Raw genomic sequence first — 21,449 nt, 5'->3', positions numbered from 1 at the left:
TGAGACAGGGCTGCCCCGTTCCCATTCTTCTTCCCAATAGCCATAGAATCAACATCGAACTGGATATGCAGGGATGCCCTGGTGCGTGGACTCCACTGGAAATACGAGTGGGAGGATGTTGTCTCACTGTATGTCGTCCTATACCCTATCTGAGCCAGAAAACACATTTTTAATGCCTTTGGTGCTTTTTCCCGGTTGCATACAATTTGGGGCAAATCTTGTCTCCACCCGCTTGCAGAATGGCAGCTTGGAGAGAAGTGGAGCTGTCCGGTTCCCACTTAAGAGCAAGGGTTCAGATACCTGGGATCTACGTGACCAGAGACCAGTTCTTTTGCGACAATAATCTGAGCAGGCAGGTAAGTGACCACCAGAGGGACGTAGAACACTGGCATAGATTACCATTGTTGCTGTTAGGGCGTGCAGCACTATACAAAATGATATACTTGCACAACATTTCCGTACGCCCTACAGAATTCCTCTCTTGAGTTACCGGATAGCTTTTTCAAACAAGTGGTGGCCAAAACTAGGCTGCTACTGTGGGATGGCAAGCCATCAGAATAGCGATGCCAGTACTGGCTAGGAAAGTCTTCGACAAGGTTATCGCCCTCCTGGACCTCCAACTATATTACTGGCATCCCAATATTTAAAAAACGAACACACTACCAACTTAATTAGGGTTTTCTGTCCTTTAATCCTTCTGAAAAAAGGAACCCTTAGGTTCTTTTAAAATAACCCTCACTCACCAACCTAGTTGGTGACATGCTTCATCATTGGATTCCCATTCTGGGCCTTTTAAAAGAACCTAAGCATTTCTTTTTTCAGAAGGATTATGGGACAGAAAACACCTAATGTTGAGTTGTTAGTGGGTTTGTTCTTTATGTTTTGAAATAATTAGTACAAGGGAGATGGACAAACTTCCTCTTCTCTCTTTCTCAATGTGTTTCACCGTTCCAATTAGTAGTCATCAATGAGTAGTCATTCATGGATAAGAGGGAGCCCTCATTGTAGTGGATAAGAGAGTAATGGAGCCGGGGAGCTATAAAAGGCAGCTATATGGTAACAGGAAATTGAAAATGTTGAAAATGTTACCATCCCCCATGGCCATGGTAATCAGACATATTATAAGGCAGGGCATCCTCACTTTGGAAACACCCTCCTGGGATGCCGAGGCATTGGCGCCACTGCGAGGAGGCGGGGGGATGTGGGGGCGGGGTTGGACATCCTGGGGATTTTGAAATTGGGGGACGTGTGGGCTACGGAGGGGGGATCACCTTTGCGGAACTTTAGGCAAAGTATAAACTAGCAGGGAGTCAATATTTGCGGTATGTGCAAATCAGATACCTCCTCCATTGTTGCATAGGCCTGACCAAGGAGATACGGGAAGAGAGTCCCCTAGTGTTTAAAGTGCTATGCGCCCCATTACACAGGCACGTCAGATCAGCGATATATGACACTTTGCTAGCTAATAGTATCCCATCACTCACGGTCCTTAGAAACAGATGGGAGGGTGATCTTGGCAGATTGGAAGATGATCAGTGGGGGGAGACATACAGCTAACCCGGGAAGGAAGCAATAAGGGCAAACATTAGGCTGATTCAGCTCAAAATACTCCATAAGGCATATTTTGTTAGGACACAGTTTTTCGCTCTGAATAGATGCCCCTCCGACATATCCTTGAGGGGACACATACACCAGGGCACATTACTACACACATTGTGGGAGTGTCCCTGGCTGAAACCCTTTTGAATGGGTCTCAAGACTAGGGTATCTGTGGTCCTAGAAACCCCATTGGAACTCACCCCAAATGAATAATGCTTGGCATCTGGGGAGAACAATCATTGGACAAATACACCTATCTATTCTGTAACATAGCTATAATGTCACCAGATGCGATGTAGCCCAGAAATGGAGCAGTGCCAGGGTTCCGAGGGTGGAAGACTGGGAAGTTAACATGGATTGGTGCATGAGAGCGGAAGAACAGACCTATAAGGGGGAACACCCATCGCAACGCATGCGTCGCATCGCATGCGCTTACATCGCATGCCATCACAACGCACGCGACGTTACGCCGCGTGTGTTCACTACGCACGACGTTCCATCGCGGGTGCCATTGCATCGCGGGCGCTGTTAGAACGCAGGCGCGGGTACACGGGCGGCAGGGGAGACATCGTTGGAACCAGGTAAGGTCGACGCTGTTTTAGGGTTTAGGGTAGTTTATGGGTAGTGCAGTGGAGGGGGGGGGGGTTAGGTTTTAGGGCTTAGGGTTAATTGTTGTATATGGGAGTGTTTTAGGCTTTACGGTTAGGGCTTAGGGTTAGGAGGCGTGTATGCTACTGTTTTAGGCTTTAGGGTTAGGGCTTAGGGTTAGGGGGCGTATAGGCTAGTGTTTTAGGCTTTTGGGTTAGGGCTTAGGGTTAGGGGGCGTGTATGTACGTGTTTTAGGCTTTAGGGTTAGGGCTTAGGGTTTATGTTAGTGTACGGTACTGCTTTGCCGTGAGTGTCGGGCGGAGTGCTGGAATGCGCGGTCTTGGTGTGCGTTGTAAATGTCTTTTGCATGCGTGTGAAGGCATTGTGCGATGTTGTGGTTTGCGTGGTGAATGCATGCTATGTAACGGTGTGTGCGATGTAATGAATGCGATGTAGTGGTGTGCGTTGTGTTTGTTAGCGTTGAATCGTCATACATCCACCTATAAGGCTCAGGCCTGTCTGAACAAGTTTACAAAAATATGGGGCACATGGAAAGCCCAGATTGAGGTCACAGACTGAGACTCTGAGGGGTGGCGGGGTTTTGATGCTTTGGGATGGACCATGGAGAAGATTTCTGGAAGGAGAGTGAGAACAAGTGACTGGATAACAAGACTCGACTCCGTGGAGGTGGGAACAGCGTTTACTCTCCGGAGAACAATGTTGCAACAATGGGAGGTAGAGTTTAACTGGTAGCCAAGTGTCCGCACAGTTGTTGATGGTAGGAGGGTGCGCCTGAGGGAAGTTTCTTTGCAATTTCTAAAAAATCAATAACATTGTATTTGAAAAAATAAAAAATAGCTCTGGATAAAGGTATCTGTTTTGTTTTCCTATAAATGGCATCAATAAACAGTTTGCAGTGCAAAATCACCATCTTCCCATCTTTTAGGAACATGCAAGGCTGAACAATAACACCTAATTTTTTATCACAGTTTTGGCATTTTTCTAAGAGCTAGCCCATTTTCCTGTTTTTGTGCTCTCAACCTACTTCCGGCTTGTGGAGGAAACCAATGTGAAACCCATAGATGATCCAGAAAAGGTTTAGATTTTTGAAAATTCCAAATTTAACAAGGGGTCATATGTCTAGATCCCTCAAGGTTTTCCCAAAGAAACTAACTGTTAAAATAAAGAAATATTGAAAATGAATAGGAAAGAAACAGCCATTTTTGCTGTTTTCATCTGTAACCTTTTGTCACAATAGGCGATTTACAAAATCAATATACCATTATATCCGTTGGACTCTTCTAGTTGTAGTGATGTATAGGGTTTGTGAGTTCTTCATGAATCCATGGTACCCAGAGCCTACAACTTCAGCTGCACTACACAGTGTGTTTTCATTGTGTACTGAGTATAGACCAATTCATATGGTGAAATATGTAGAGTGAAAAATGGGTATCAAGGAAACCTATGTATTTCTGAAATGGGCACAAGATATGGAGTTTAAGAGCAGTAATTTTTTGTACATCTCTGAATTTGTGGGTACCCGTACTGGCATACGATTTATAGGGTATTTTTCAAAATGTCGTCTTTCTTACTCACTGGCTTACATTTGGAAGGCACAAATGCAGCAAAATTCAATTGGTAATAACAAATGTTCTACTTTTCTATGCTCCCACGGGGTTTCTGGTAAAAATGGCTCCTCAATTTTGTGGGTAGGCCTAGTTCCCGCGTCAGGAAACACCTCAAAATGCAACATGGATAAATCACATTTTCTCACTTAAAACTAACCCTTTTTTTGCAAAGTGTGTAGCTGTGGATATTGGGACCTAGCTCAGCCGGCACCTAGGAAAACATATCAAACTTATAGATTTTTTAATACTAGACACCTGGGGGAATCCAGAATGGGGTCACTTGCATGGCTTCCACCAAGTTGTTTTTTACCCAGAATACCTTACAAACCACGAAAAAAACAAATTTTCTTCACATTTCTGTAATGAAAAGTTCTGGAATCTGCAGACAGCCACAAACTTCTTCCACCTAGTACTCCCCCAAGTCTCCAGATAAAAATGGTACCCCACTTATGTGGGTAGGCCTAGTACCCGCAACAGAAAACAGCCCAAAGGGCAACATGGATACATCACATTTTTCCACTCGACAAAGGACCCTTTTTTCCCAAGGTGGTTAGCTGTTGAATTTGGGCCTTAGCTCTAGGGAAACCTGTATAGTTTTGAAAACTAGACAACTAGGAGGGTTTATACAGGTGTGTGACTTGCATGGCTCTCACTAGGTAATTTTACCCAGAAGCCCTTGCAAACGTGAGGCTTTGGGGAAAGAAATTCCTTACATTTCTGTGATGGAAAATTCTGGCATCTGCGGGGAGCCACATATTTTCCGCCACCCTGAGTTCCCACTTGTCCCCTGATAAAAATGTGCAGCTTGTGTGGCTGGGACTACCGCCCACCAGCAGAAACTGATCAAACCAAGGTCAGTGGGAGCCATTGGGCTCCCATTGACTTTGGTTTGATCCGTTCCTGACACGGGCAATAGGCCCAGCCACACAGGTAGCGCAACGTTTTTATTGGCACACTTGGGGTAATGCTGAGTGGTAGGAATTTTGTGAATTCCAGCGGATTCCGGAAGTGTCCATAACAAAATTCTAAGGAGAATATGTGATTGCAGGCAAAGTTTGATGTTTGCAGGGCATTGTAGGTAAGAAAACCTTGTAAAATCTATGCACGTAACAACACCCCAGAATCATGTGGTTGTCTATTTTTCAAAAATGTCTCCAGTTGTTAGGTTTCCATGAATGGCAGCTGAGCACAGCCTCAAATTCCACAGTTAGCCCTATCTCTTATCTCTCCACGTAGCGCTTTAGGGTCTTTTGTGTCGAAGTCTCTTGGCCCACCCAAGTGGGGTACTGTTCTTATCAGGAGTTGTGTGGGAACTAAGGGTGGTAGGAAGTTTGTGGATACCTGCAGATTCCAGAAGTGTTCCTCACAGAAATGTGTGTTTTTAGTCAAAGTTTGAGGTCTGCAGGGCATTTTGGGTAAGAAAATGCTATAGAATCTACACAGAGCACCCAACCCTGGAATCCCCAGGGTGTCTTGTTTTCAGGACTGTCTGGGTCTGGTAGGTTTTCAAAGGATGGCAGTATCTTATGCACAGAAAGTTAAGCCATTCACCATTGCAAGTGGAACGATATTGGGAGTCAGTGCCACACTCCTGGCCCATATGTAACATCAACTCCCAAAAGAATCAGATGTCCTCGTGCTTGCCAATGGGATGGTATTCTTTAGTCCTCAGAGGAGCAGAAAGAGTGACACTTTAGGGGTGAGGGCGAGACCTGAGTTGTTAGGATGGGCCAGACCAACCTTGATATATTTTTTTTAAGTATTCCTGCCATACATGTTTTTTTTTTTGGCTGACCCCCCAGGGGAAAAAATGGGTGCAAACCTCCTGTCTGGGGGGGGAGCCTTAAAAAACTGGTTTGTCTCTTTTGGTGTGGGGGTGTGGCCAGTGCCATAGAGCAACACCTGCATCACTTTCGTTTGCCCCAAAGACAAAATCGCTGGTGGCAGGAGGATTTTCTCTATCCCCCAATCCCCCCCGGAGGGGCAGATTTGGGACAACCCCCTCAATTGGGCAGAAATATTCTATTGCCCCTTCTGGGCTGGGGGTGTGGCTCGATGCCAGGGTAGGCTGCCCTTTTTTTTTTTGTTTAGACATGGTTTTAAAATCCCTGGTGTTCACTGGCTTTCTGCCCTGTGGGGGCAGACTGTGAGTGAATACCACTATCTACCTGCCGGGGTGGCAGAAAGTCTATTGGGCCACTGTATGTGAGAGAGTATGAACCAATGCCCACAGGGGCCATCCCCACCACAACCAAATGCTGCCTAAATTCAGTCTCTGGTGTCTAGTGAGCTTTCTGTCCACCCCCCACCATCAGAGCAGATTTCTACCACCACAGGAATAGATTGGGGGCAATTACCCCATGTGCACCTTTAGGGAGAGGGTGCAGAAAGATTTCCAGCATATTTTGTTTGGGGGTTCTGGCATGGCCACGCGCGTAATGGGCTGTGGGTAGCCCCCACCCTTATATTCTTTTAAATTAAGCTCTGGTGTCTAGTGGGCAAAAAACTGCCAGCATAGTTTTTTGGGTGGGGTGGAGGCATGGCCATGCTCATGATGGGCAGCTCCCACCTCTTTATTTTTTAAATAAGTCTTTTATGTCTAATGGGCTTTCTGCCCCCCCTCCCCACCGAGGGTTCAGGTTGGTAGTTATCACTATTGGGGAGATGATGTTGGTCCTTGGTGCTGGAAACCAGGGTTCGAGCCTCGGGGTCGCGTCCACATCCTGTGATTCTGGGCAAATCACTTAATCTCCCTGTGCCTGAATGTGTAATGTAAATACGTGCTCATGTAAAGCGCTCCAATACCTTCGGGTCGAGTTCGCGCTATATAAATATGCAAAAAATCACCCCTATCAGCCCCCCATTGGGGGCAGAAAGACTGGCAGCATTGTTTTTGTTTGGTGGGGTGGGGCATGGTTATGCCCATGATACAGAGCCCCCACCCCTATATTTTTGCTTATGTCCCTGGTGTCTAGTTGGTTTTCTGCCATCCTGGAGGGGGCAGATTGGGGGTAATTACCTTCATATACGTCCCAGGGGGCAGAAAGACTGCCAGTATACTTTGTTGGGTGGTGGAGGCATGGCCATAATGTGCAGCCTAATATCAAAACACAAGGGGGAAAGTAGAGGTAGGTAAAGTAGGGACTTGTCCTCCTCGATACTATGCAAATAACCAAAAACGGCCCTTCCATTTTAGAGAGAGAAGAGAAAAGAAAATCCCCTTTGCAGGAACTCAAAGAAAGAAAAAAAGTTTTTTCTTTCAAAAAACCCTTACCCACCCGGGTTTCCCCTTGGTGGCATGCTTCATCATAGGGTCCATCTCTGCCCTCTACGGACAGGGGTGTGCTGCTACCAACGGATACGTGGGAGCACTTGACTGAAAAAATACAGGGGTGTCCTTATACACCTAACCACCTATGTTGTCTTTGGAAGGAGTGGGTTTATTGAGGTAAGAAAAAAGGTTAAAAATACCAGATTAGTGGGTCCAAAAACAATTTTATTTCTTACCCCTAACGTTGTATACTAAAATCTGGGGATGTGCGGGGAAAACCCTAGGCGTGAATACCTATTGTTTCCCTTTATGGTCAACTAGTTTCATGCCCTACCCCAAGGCATTCCATCAGGACCTAGAAAGGAGAAATGATGCTCCCACTCCAGTTGTCACAGTGAACACAATAGTAATAATAAAAATACAAAATCAAATATATAGCACCTAATTGGTCTGTGTTAAATGTCAAAAATCCGACATTGGTACAAAGAAAAAAAGAGGTTAAAAAATACACAACCCGTAGGTCTATATTACATTTAGTAAAAAAAACAGTGGTGATTCTGTGGTTTTGTGGTGGTGAAAAAATATACCAAAACCATGCCTTCTGGCGTGTGTGAATCTGTGATAATGGGACTCACAAGACAATACAAACACAAAACATATAGCATCATGTTACCGGCATAGTCATACTAAGGTTAATTACATGCTTTAAATGCGACCTTCATTTGGCCCCATGAGTCCTTTGAGGAGTTAAAGTAGGGACGCCTGTAGTCACACCATAAAACCACAGCCATAAAACAAGATCCCAAAAAGTTAAGAAACTGCCAAGAAACAGAGTAAAAGATAAGTATTGCCGTTACAAAGTGAGAGCGCACGTTGTCCAGAACTGGGCAGGGCGCTCCTACTTACTCCGTCAAGTCTACTCCCTCTCGGTAGACCTGTGTGTACTCGCTCGAGGCTCCGACATTACCGGAGCCACGATCAGGGATAATTGCCCCATCCACCCCCCAGTGGGGGCAGAAGAACTAATCATCAAATGTCTAGAGGGGAGCACAAGCCCTTGCCTAAGGGTCTGTTCCCCCATCTCTGGTCTCTAGTGGGTGGATCCCTGCTTGGGGATCGCTCTCCTGTGGTGACCCCCAAGCAGGGATCTACTGGGCAGAGATATCATTTGAAAGGGGAGATTCTCCCTTTTCCAACAATACCTCTCCCTCCCCAAATCAGTGCTCTGGGACTGAGATATACCCACCGAGCACCGATGCAGTGAATGTAAAATGAGCCCATCAGCTGGTTGTATTTTCATTTTAGTGTAATGACAACAGCGCGCCCTGCGCGCTGATCGTCATTACACTAAAGGCAAAAATAAAGACTCAACCTGCTCAGGTAGCTCTTCCCGAGCAGCCCAAAATGTAAATATAATAAAGGAATGCCTCTGGTGCTCTGCACCACAGTGGCCTTTATATGCCTCCCTAGTGGCAGCCAATGGGCGATAGATGCACTCAAGGGGTTATGTGTCGATTGTTAATACAGTATGATGAAGCCTATCCACGTGTAATTTGTTACATAGAATCTGACACATTAGTGTAGAGTTTTGTTGTAGGTTAAACTCTGTTACAAACCCTGCCGAAGAAGATTAGCAATGCAATAATGTTGGATTGGCCCTTTTAAAAGGGGTTGTTTATTGTTTTGTTGCTGTAAATGTGTAAATATTTGTAATCTTGTATACCTAATGGTTTCCAGTTATGTTCAATACAGTAGTTCTGAGTTGGTTATGGTGGTAAGTAAACAATAAAGTCTATAGGCCTGATTTGTTCATTTGGAAACAGTATGTCCGATCCCATAGAGTTGATCTGTTTATAATGAAAAGTTATGACAAAGGCGGCAGGCCTGAGTTATTGATTGTGAGAAGCGTATATTAAAGCAAGTAGGCTTTTAAGGTACCACATTGTTTTAAAGGTTGGGGACGGAAATTCTGTTGTATGGGATCTCACCAAGTGCTGGATTAGGCAAGGATTGTGGTGTTTATTGCCCCCTCTGACAAAGTCTTGGGTTAGAACATCTTCATGGTCATAATTCTTGTTAGGCCCTCTTAACATGGGTTGTCTATTGTTTTGTCAACTCTAATTGTGTTCATTTTTGTAATTTTTAGACTGCTTGTCTGATAGTTTACTTGAGGGAGAGCTTACGCTTAATATAATAGGACTAATTTAGCTATGGTAACAAGACAATGATGGCGGCGATAAGCCTGATTGGTTCATTTGGAAAGTTTTTTTAAAACCATTTAAGAATCTTGAATTTGTTTTCCCAATTGATAAACAATTTAAAACCTTTTTAAATTTCTGAATCAGGGTCATACACAAGACTTTAGGAACAATTTTCGTTTTAGCATTAATGGCTTTGGCGACATGTTCCTGCAATAACAATCATTTTCAGTCTAGGCAGGCGATTGGTGTTAGGAGTCACACTTGGTTAATAGCTTTTATTCTACAATAAAAATAAACTTAACAAATTGTGAGGTCAGGCGGGGCATGTTCCCAGTGAGACTGGTTATAATAGCTTGTCGACATGTTCCCACCCCTAATTAATTAAAAATGGGTTTCAGCAGAGTCTTCCGCTCTTCTAACAGCTGAGGGCACGTAGTTACAATATGTATTAAAGATTCATTATCGAAACCACATAACCTACAGTTTTTTGTGGACCAGTTTTTTTCCCATGTAGGGATTCCATCCTTTGAGGGATATCTCCCAAACCGTAACAACATAAATGTGTTCCTTATAAATGGTTTTAAATGGGTTATGAGATATGCTTGAGGTTGTAATTTGATAAATGAGTTGATAACTGACCAGGAGTGACTCTTTTTTACGAGCTCGTCCTTATCTAAAAGACTCGATAGAAGAGTGTCTGAACGATTTATTATCTGCTTATAAACCGCTTTACTTATGACTTCTTCAAAGAGCGGACACTTAAAATTGTTTAAAACTCTCTCTTAGATAGGCTCTCCAACTCCTAGCATGCTCGTACCTCATTATCTCCTGCCAACATTGGTTTGCAAGGGTACCCTGGTCTAAACGAAACAAGGAAAATAACGATTTTAAAAAGGAAGATTGCCGTACCAGAGATTGCCTTTTCAGACCGAATTCCAATCTGACATTGGCATGCCCCATATACCTAGGGACCCCAAAGACAGATTTAAAAACTTTTATTTGTAGGTCATCAAGGAGTTTCGTGTCTTTCCCACGAAAAATCATTGAACCATAAGCCACAGAAGGGATCAGCTTTGCTTTCATAACCTTTAGTAGATGTTCATGATTTGGACAAGACAACTTATCCCTCAACTTTCTAAAAGCAAAGGACAAGGCTGTCACTTTTGCTTTGAGGTTAGAGAAATGCTGTCTAAAAGACAAATTATTGTCGAATGTTATTCCTAGATACTTATAAAGTTTCACTGTTTCAATATGTAACCCGTTAATCTTCCATTCTTTCTTATCTGTTTTTGTACCACCTATTGTCATTATTTTAGTCTTCTTGGTATCTATTTGTAAACCATTAAAAAGAGATATGATGGTTAAAAGAATCAACTAATCTTCTTAGACCTATAGCAGTGTGGCTTAACAAAATGGTATTGTCAGCATATTGTAAATATTTAATATCTTGGCCTAAGAAGGTAGGTGAATGGGCGTTAACTTCTTTAAAATGTAATGGTAGGTCGGCCATGAAAAGATTAAAAAGGCATGTAGCCTGAACGCAACCTTGTTTTAGACCACTCTTAGTTTCAAATCGGCAAGTTGTGCTTCTGCCGTCTCCGACTTTGAACTAGACCCATGTGTTAGTATATAATATTTTAAATCATGTCGAGCAATTGGTTTGGGATACCCCATTCTGAAAGTTTGTCCCAAAGTAGATTACGGGTAACAAAATCAAAAGCGGCATTTAGACAGGAATTTTGTTACATGGAATCTCAAAGATAATCTTGGTAGACAAGGGTTTTGGTGTTGTTTACCCCCTTTGACCGACTCTGGGCATAGAAATTCGCACTATGATAATTCTTGGTAGGCTCTCTTGGGAGGGCCTGGCAGGTTTAGTTGTCTTTAACTCTCACGATTAAAATTTTTCAGTAAAAAACGTATACTTTTTTAAAGATAAATAGAGTGCCTTTGGGTCACCCTTCTTTTGTCATTGGCGCAATTACCATCTGAAGGATGGCACTTTTCCTGTTCACATGTGCCTTAAAATGAGTGCGTTCCGTGGCAGTGCTGGTGGGACATTTTTACTTTTTTATAGGTTGCCATATTTTCCTTCCATCTCCCTTTTTAAATAATAATTACATTTTTAGAGCATATGGCAGCTCTTTAAAGAGTGCTCTTTGGCCGATTGCTTGCAGCTCACTTACTATGCAATATGCATTCCGCGCGGCCACTGAATCAAAACCAGTTAGTTATCTTTGAATGGTTTGTTCATAGCATGTCATTGTTATTCCAAAATGCCTAAGATATTACTTCTAAACGTGATAGCCATGTTGCAGCTTCAAAATAATGATATATAATTTACAATACCTTTGTAGGACGGCCACACGTTGCTTTTTACAATTTTAATTACAAGCAGTGGCCCTTGCGTTTAGGGGTGCAACATGTTTTTTTTTTCTACCTTCATTCTATTAATTTATCATGACAGCACATGAGATTGTTTCAACTATATCATCACAATCTTACCAAACCTCCGAAAATAAGTGCAGACATCCTAGGTGCACCATACAACAAGCCTCCAACTAATTGTTGCCTCTTTGTCGAAAGCATCAAACCACAGGATAACCTAGGATTTAAGCATGATATAAATAACACATAGATAAATATATTTGACCCTGTTGATACCACTAGATGTGATATCACATATATATATATATAAAACCTGATGAAATGACTGGAAATAAGTTTAAAAATTACTGTGTGTTTAAAACTAATTTTACAAAACACAAAATCTTACATGTGCTGACAAAAGGTAGGCTTGAATGTGACAACCTGGGACACAGGTCACTATGTGCATTTATTACAGACCCATAAGCGATATTGGTGCCATCAGTGACTGTGTCATCAATTCTTAGATGGTGCTTGTAGAGGGGGCGGGTTTTGTTAAAACATCTCTCTCTGCACTTCCATGGGTGATAGAGCCAGTACTGAGCTTGTGCCAGGGATTGCTGGTGGTGGGTACTGACACTTTTTGGGAACTAGGGTTTAGCAGGCTCTGACCTAAAGCAAAAGAAAGAATGCAGAAAATAGAGCACGGCGGAGGTCGAGAAAGGCAGGAAAACCGTAACAAAAAGAGAAAGTGGATGGAAAAGAACCTGCAAAAGTGAGATAAGGAGAAAGGAAGTCTAGAATGGCTAAAGAAAGAGGCGTGAGGTGGATTCAAAACTAGGTATCCATGGTAGTCAACAAACTCGGAATTCGGCAAAACGAAAAACTTCGGGCCCCTACACTTATTTATTATTATTCATAAATTATGGAGTGAATAGCTCCTCGGGAGACAGCATGTGAAAACGGGAGCCTGGGGAGCACAAGGGTAGCAGGTGCACCCCCTTCATGTCCTGGTATATCTTCCATTCCCGTGGCTGCGATGCTTGCGTGTCCAAGCTTATCTGGCTCACCTGGGCCTGCGAGAACGGCTTAGTGCTTGGCCCAGGGCCAGCCCCCGAGCCTCGCCAGATGGAGGGGTGTCACACGTGGACTGTAATGCACACAGCAGATCCTTGCCCGTCCTCCACCCCGCCAGAAACATGAGGAACACATTTCACTATAAAGTGAATATTTCATATGTTTTTCATATACGGAAAGGAAAGCCGCATGTCTGGGGGTTCGGCCTTTTACACGCTGGGCAGGAAGATTAATTTTTCTTCCTTTTTAATGGCTAGGAGGGGTGATTTATTTAGAGAGAGAACGGGCCTCGGCGATGTCTGTGATGGCGCGTCCGTGAAGCGCAGCTCTGTTCAGTCACGAAACGGGGCTGTTTTCAGTTACTAGGCCTCAGGCGGACGGAAGTCAGATGCAGCCGGACGGCCCTCTCGGGGCACAGTGGTCACTCCTCAAAAATTCTTTTGTGGATGGAAAAAATCTTAAGTTTTCTCCATTATAATGACTTCTCCAAGAGCGGGTGGGGTCGCTGTCCTCTCACAAATGGCATTTGAAGTGTTTTAAGGTGCATAAAGAGCCCAGTGCTAGGCATTAGAACAATATTTGGCGAAAACTCGCACATTTCAACACTTATGTAGGTATGCTGCCAAGTTTTCTCCTCGAAATGATTTGACAGCTTTGTTCAAAGTTTCGGGCATCTAGACTGCATGGTTTTGTTAAAACCACTATAAAAGGGGAACCCCTAGGTAGATGAAGGTAGAGCAGCAGGGGATAAATCAAAAGTAAACACGAAATAATCTGCTGTACCTATAATTATTTAGTTAATGCATCTAAGTCAATTTTTAAGGCAAAAACCACTCTATCTAGACCGTGCAAAGATTACGTTACAAATCAAAATATGGTGTTAATCCATTTTTTTATTTTGAAATTAATTGAAAAAAATGTATAAATTGCAGAGACAATTCAACAAAACAAAGGACATAATAGTCCTACAAGACAATAATACCCATGGACAATCTGTGATATAAAATTATTCAAACATTCTCATTCATACTTAAATCCATTCACACCATAACAACAAATAACACATACACCCTAAAATCTTGAAAAATGAACAATTTAAAGGCCCAACATGGTAGGCGAGTCTTATTGGGCGTAAAGATTACACAAATAGGTACAATCAAGAATGTCCAAGTATGGAAAGAAGAATGGAACAACAAAAGGATTATTCTTGTGAAATTGTAGGGTCTTAGTGGATCTGTGTAACGAACAGTTCAGTTCGAGGCGTCTCGAACTGAACTGTTCGTTACACAGATCCACTAAGACCCTACAATTTCACAAGAATAATCCTTTTGTTGTTCCATTCTTCTTTCCATACTTGGACATTCTTGATTGTACCTATTTGTGTAATCTTTACGCCCAATAAGACTCGCCTACCATGTTGGGCCTTTAAATTGTTCATCTTTCAAGATTTTAGGGTGTATGTGTTATTTGTTGTTATGGTGTGAATGGATTTAAGTATGAATGAGAATGTTTGAATAATTTTATATCACAGATTGTCCATGGGTATTATTGTCTTGTAGGACTATTATGTCCTTTGTTTTGTTGAATTGTCTCTGCAATTTATACATTTTTTTCAATTAATTTCAAAATAAAAAAATGGATTAACACCATATTTTGATTTGTAACGTAATCTTTGCACGGTCTAGATAGAGTGGTTTTTGCCTTAAAAATGGACTTAGATGCATTAACTAAATAATTATAGGTACAGCAGATTATTTCGTGTTTACTGCATGGTTTTGTTAGCCTGTGTTGGCTATCATATCAAAAAAACTGGATCCAACCACGAAAAAGGGGGGGAGGGGAAGCCATAATTTATAAAGAGCCGAAAAAGTCACAGTCCTAGACCAACTAATTAATGAAAAAATAGAAATCCCAGTGTTCAAAATTGACCTACATGCTCAACTTAGCTGGAAAGGAGCCCTAGTATACCGCCCTCCAGGACCACTCCTTGATTCCGCCACCTTACTTATGGACCTGATCTCCATTATGTGATCTCATCTAAAAGATTTTTACTCCTCGGAGAATGAAATGTGCACAGTGAGAATCCCTGAGATCCGGACGCCGTTTCCCTCCTAACAGAGCTATCCACACTTGAATTAACCAAAATTAATGATGCACCGTCTCACGTAGCAGGACACACCTTAGATCAAGTCCTCTCTAACTTTCCTAATACTGTCTATGGTACAACAAGCCCCCTTACATGGTCAGATCACTTTAAAATTGAATTCTGTTTTCGTGGGATCAATAGAGCACAACGCCCTGAAAGCACAAACAATTAGAAGCAACAGACAGTGGCATAAAGTGACGCCCATTCTTTTTAAAGACACCTTCATACCTCCACAATTTTCGGATTCTGACACAGTTGAAAAACGCTTAACAGTCTTTCAGGCTAACATAAAGACCACATTAGACACATTGGTACCCGTGAAAAAATCCGCCACGGTCTCCAAACGACCCCAGACCCTTTGGTACACCACTGACCTTCGAACGGAAGAGTCACTGCAAAAAACTACAGTGACAATGGCGATAAACACATGATCCCCTCGACAGAGAACGTTTCAAATCTGCCCAAACTAAATACCATTGCAGCCTGAAAATCGCCTGAAAAACAGTATATCACTAACCAACTTGATCAGGCAGATAACACTCCCAAAGCCTTATTCCAGGTACTTAACACTTTAATCAATCCTAAAGCCTGCAACACGGAAGAGGCGCCATCCCAGATCCTATGTGACAACATGGCAGGATATCTCTTGCAAAAATTGATAACATCTATAACGAAATAACTGCGACCATTAGCTCTCGCTCCAACCCCAGAGTTGAACCCCCCTTTGTTTTGTCTAGCACAAACAAACTTGAGGAATTCCCTATGCTCACCACGGCGGATACGGAATCCCTGCTAAAAAGGACCAAATCAGGATCCCCTTTAGACCTTATCCCAGCCCAAATCTCCAGATCACTTGCCACTCATCTCGCTGCCCCCATTTGTTTCATTTTAAACTGTTCCTTAAAGGAAGGCAAGCTCCCCAATGAATGGAAAGCAGCACAGATCCTGCCCATCAGGAAAAAGGCCAAGCTGCCTCCAGACGCCATCACCAACTATCGACCCATCTCACTACTCCCTCTACAAAGCAAGCTACTTGAGAAGCACATTAACACACACTTGTCCAAATTCATTGAATCCTCCAACTGCCTCGACTACTCACAGTCAAGATTTTGTCCCAGACATAGCACGGAAACGGCACTACTGACAGTCACAGACAACATCAGAATGCTTGCAGACAATGGTCAAGCAGTGCTTCTTATACTTCTTGACCTGTCTGCAGCATTCAACACCATCTCCCATCATATCCTGCTGAAGAGACTCAAAGCCATAGGAATACAGGGCAACGCACTAAAATGGTTAACTGATTTCCTGGCAGGGAGAACCCAAACCGTCAACCTAGGTCTTTTCAAATCACAGACCACCATTGTTTCTAAGGGTGTACCCCAGGGCTCATGTTTGAGCCCTACCTTATTTAACATTTATGTTACACCACGTGCATCACTTTTGAGAAAATTAGGATTCATACCAATATCCTACACTGACGACACACAACTACTTCTCTCCTTTGACAAGAGCAACACAAACATCCAGGCCACCTTCTCGGAGGGCATGAAAACCATCACTGAATGGATCAGTAACAACTTCCTTCAGCTGAACGCGGAAAAAACTGAAATCGTGTTTTTCAAGGATGCAATAACCAGGTGGTCACCCAACTCGTGGCCTAGTGAGCTGGGACCAGGCTCGTCCCCAAAACAAGTGGTCAAGAACTTAGGGATCCTAATCGACTAGAAACTAAGCTTGTAGGAGCATGCTACCTCAACCACTAGGGCCTGCTTCCACGCATTAAGCCTTCTTCGCAGAGTCTTCCCCTTTTTCCCATCATCCACACGAAAAACACTAATACAAACATTGGTCCTAAGCCACCTGGACTACTGCAACGCTCTGCTGATCTCAGCTAAGGAAACCTTCCTGAGCAAACCACAGGTAGTCCATAACACGGCAGCCCGCTTAGTGACCAGTGCTCCACCGAAACAGATCAGTGGGACTTTCCCAAAACGACAAGTGCAGTACTGCATCCCTGGAAAAGGCTTGTGTTTATTTGCTGAAACTGTCTCCAGATCTACCGAATATACCTATGTCGCTAGCTCGTCTACCGCTTCCTCATCTATGATTACTGTGTAAGCTTTTGCTCAACTTTAATTTACTCTTTGTCCCCATTATTTACATGTAAAATACCCTTACCTCAACACCATACCCTCATTAGGCTCTTAGACTTAATTGCACTCTGGCCCTCAAAACCCTAAATCTAAATAACCCTAACCCAGTTTTCCTTATTCTTATCACTAAGCCCAATCCTAAATATAACCGATATCTGTGCCCAAGCGCTGTCCTGGGTGAGATCTCAAATGTGCTTGTACCACCTTGTCAATCTAAATCCCAAACCCAATTATACAGAAGCCTTCAGGAAACGGCTTTGTGGCCAACTTTTTGAAATCTGTATACATGCTTTACTCTCAGCAAAAGTGTTTTTTCAACTGCCCTAACGACAACGCAACCCATGTAGAAAAACCTCCTTCCCTAGCATTTTTACTTCTGTCTCCCGGACATTTATTTATGGATGGGGTCGGGAATCGGGAAATGAATTCAAACAACATAGACAAAACAGACGTCTTGGTGGTGGCTAGAAATATCTGGCCTATATTGCTAAGTAATATTGAAAATGTAAAAACCTTGGCCATATTTAATGATAAACTAATGAAGACTCAACAAGTGACACAGGTTGTGTGTGATTAGACAATGTTTTTAGATATTTATGCCTCCATCAGTGGGTACATTTCAGATTAGACTATGACGGCAGCCTGTTTTTTAGGACTACCTGTATACCTGATGATGAACCTGAGCTCTCAGCAGAATGCCGCTGCATGTACCTTGATAAAGCTGGGATGCCAGGATGCTCTGATCACTTCGCTGTTTTCCAGTGGAAAAGCAGATGGCCTTCAAGCCACTCTGTGCATCGTTCATGTGTCACTTCACTGGCAAGGACTGAAATTTCTGACACAAAAGTTCATTCTTTATCAGTCATTGAAAACTTTTCCGTCCTCGTACCTAAGAGCCCTGGTAGCTCCATGGTTTAGCAAAAGTAGGTATGGTGGTTGTTCATTTTCAGTGCGATAGTCCATCTGAGGAACTTGGTTCCCTTACACATAAGGAAGATGGAGGACAACATTGCTCTTGGGTAATAAAGGAAAACTTCCTGTTACCAAAACTTTAGTATAGATATTCATAGTGCTGTTTTATTGGAGAACTGCTCTCCTGAGCACCAAGAGGCTATCCTAATCGCGAATGTTGGTCTTTTCGGATACACACAATATCTCGTAACATTTTATACCGTAACAAAACCCATGCTCCAAACCTAACCAGTACCATACTAAGCACTACACCAAACTAGGCCTAACACTAACCTGCACTCTCATCTTTGCTGTTACGCTAACCCTTATTCTAACACTCACCACAAACCCTAATACTTAAACACGCCAGTCCCAGTAGATACCTTAGGATCCGAAAACCACACCCCTAAAACCAACAGCACCCATTCCTCACCTAACACCCACACAGATAGTTTCCCTCCCACCCGCACGCCAACTACCCTGAACATCTCCTCAGCCTCAACCCCTCCTCACTTCCACCAGCCACATTCCCCTCCTCCTCCCACCACTCTTCCCCTTCATTATCCGCCTAATCATCATCTCGGACCTCATTTCGCCAAACTAGGCCATCCTAAGCCCCCTAGCCACATTCCAGACCTACCCCCCCTACACTCCTACCATACAATAAGCACACAACCCATTCCTGACACCAGACTTGATAAAATTATACTTTCACTGCAACAAGTCAAAAAGGACATCCAACTCCCACAAGATCTGATTCTCAATACACCGAACATCAGAAGGAAGGTATGAGACTCTTCCACATACGTCCATAGTAACCTCCCCCACACCCACACCATCTAAACCCAACACACCAACTGCTCCACCCCCTATGACGTATCTGACACCAAAATGGAGAACTGCCCCTTACCCCAATGCCACATTCCGACCGGTACGTAGAAATGACCCTTTATCATCCAATGACATACACTCCCTACTCCGCTCCTACGAGCTCCCCTATCCCACCCACAGTACTGAATGTTCCAACAACATAAATCAACCCTCCCTAATCCAAACCATCCCCTCTAATCCACACAGAGCCCTATACACAACCCTAGAGGAATATCCAAAGACAATCTTATGCGGGTCCCCATCACACAAGAACATCAAACCACCATCAAGTCACATCTCAAATGCATCCTACTCAATTGTAGTTCAGCTTCAAGACATGCAGTTGAAATAGCAGACCTCATACTCACTCATGAACCAGACCTCCTAATGCTGACCGAAACTTGGTTAAATCAATCATCTACTCCTATTCTAGACATTCTGGTCCCCCCAAATCACGAAATCATCAGACTAGATAGATCTGATAGACCAGGGGGAGGTATTGCCTGTATTCACCGAAACAGTCTTATCAGTGAACTGATCACATTCTCTATTACTATCATCATGTGACTACCTCTGCATGGACATCATAAGCAACAACAAACCAGTTTGCTCTTTACACACATTCTACCACCCTCCAGACGACAACCTCATTTTCGTCGAACAATTCATGGATATCGTAACGACAAACACCGGTCCCCAAATTGCCCATATATTCCTAGGAGATCTCAATCTCCATTGGAACGACATCAATGACCCCATTGTCAATAGCCTCAAAGACTTCCTCACGGAACTAAACCTCACCCAAATCTGCAACAGCCCCACACACGACAAGGGCGCAACCCTAGACTTAGTCATTTCCAATGCCGACTCCATTCAACTAGACACGATCCTCCCCTGTGACTGGTCCGACCACCATTGCATCACTTTCTTTATTAATGAATCAGTAAGAACACAGCAAAAACCAAAGAAAATGATGGATGGAGTGTTGAACATTGCAAGCACTCACCTCCAGTCAACTGATCTGGGTTTAATCCATCACTGTTCTTTAGCCCACTCTGCCACCCCAGTTCAGACATGGCCATATGCAAATCAGTCTGACCCTGTGCCTCATGGGAACAGTCCAGCCCGAACTGCCAAGCCATGTCTTCCCTGGACCGGAAACAAGCTTCCTAGGACCAGTTTCTGGCATTTCAGCCGCCTTCAGCCAGGCTTGCTTGAATCCAGTGGCAAAGTGAGCAAGGGACTCACGTCTGAGCATACCCTGCCAACTTATGGCGAACAAAACAAAAACCAAAGGAAATGATGGACGGAGTGTTGAACATTGCAAGCACTCACCCCCAGTCAACTGATCTGGGTTTAATCCATCACTGTTCTTCAGCCCAACCCACGAAACCCAAAATATGGAAAAGGAACCTAAATAGTGCCAGCACAGATGTACTCCTATCATCTAGTGGTAACCTCTTGCTGCACCCTGCAGATCTATCGGATGTCCAAGCGTTGACAAACCACTACTTTACCTCTATGACCACGGTAATAGACACAGTCGCACCGATACAACTGAAAAGGATATCCAAAAAAGGTTTCAAACCTTGGTATGACGGCAGACTCAATGAGGATAGACGTTCCCTGAAACTAATTGAACGCCAATGGAAATCATCTCCATCCTCTGACCACCTTAAGCTGCTAAGAGCTACCAGAAACTCCTACTACCGAAACATCAGAAGATCAAAAGCTACCATTTTAAGGAACCAATTAGACCAAGTCAAAAATAGACCCAAAAAACTATTTGAACAAATTAAAGTACAGTCTACAGGTTTACCTCACCCCCACACGCTGATTCCAGCCCTTAACCCAGCTGCGAAGACTTTGCCTCTTTCTTTACTGAGAAGACAGAAAACATAAAAATGGACCTACTTAAGAGCCTAGCAACTCTAAATGGCACTCACGAGAGCACACCTCCTCCCTTGCTAACCTCCCCCAGCCCACTCCCTCCAAAGTTCGCCCTAAAAAATAATGCAGAATGGACCTCCTTCAACCTTTACACAGAAGATGCAATACTAAAAGTAATCGCATCACTCAAACCCTCTAACCACTTCACTGATCCTCTTCCTGCCAATTACCTAGAAGAGTTCATACCGTTGCTTCTCCTCTATGGACCAAGATTATCAACACTTCTCTGCTTCAAGGAGTCATTCCTGAAAGCCTTAAATCTGGGCAGGTATCACGCATCCTAAAGAAACCAACGGCAGACCACACGGACCTAAATAACTACTGCCCGATCTCTAACATTCCAACTTTGGCCAAACTTCTTGAAAAAGGTGCTCACAGACAGCTGGGAAACCACATTGACCATTTCAACCTGCTCAACCAATACGAATCCGGCTTTCGTGCAGGGCATAGTACTGAATCGGCCATGACTCACATAATAGATGACGCACTAAAAATACTTGACCAAAACAAAGCCTGACTACTAATCCTTCTTGATCTCTCTTCGGCATTCAACACTGTCAAACATGATAATCTTCTAGACCTTCTGAGATATAGAATGGGCCTATCAGGATCAGTTCTGAATTGGTTTTCCTCTGTCCTCCAAAA

The sequence above is a fragment of the Triturus cristatus genome, chromosome 12 (genome assembly GCF_964204655.1).
Source record: "Triturus cristatus chromosome 12, aTriCri1.1, whole genome shotgun sequence".
In the NCBI taxonomy this organism is placed as follows: domain Eukaryota; kingdom Metazoa; phylum Chordata; class Amphibia; order Caudata; family Salamandridae; genus Triturus; species Triturus cristatus.
This window is presented reverse-complemented; position numbering follows the sequence as displayed.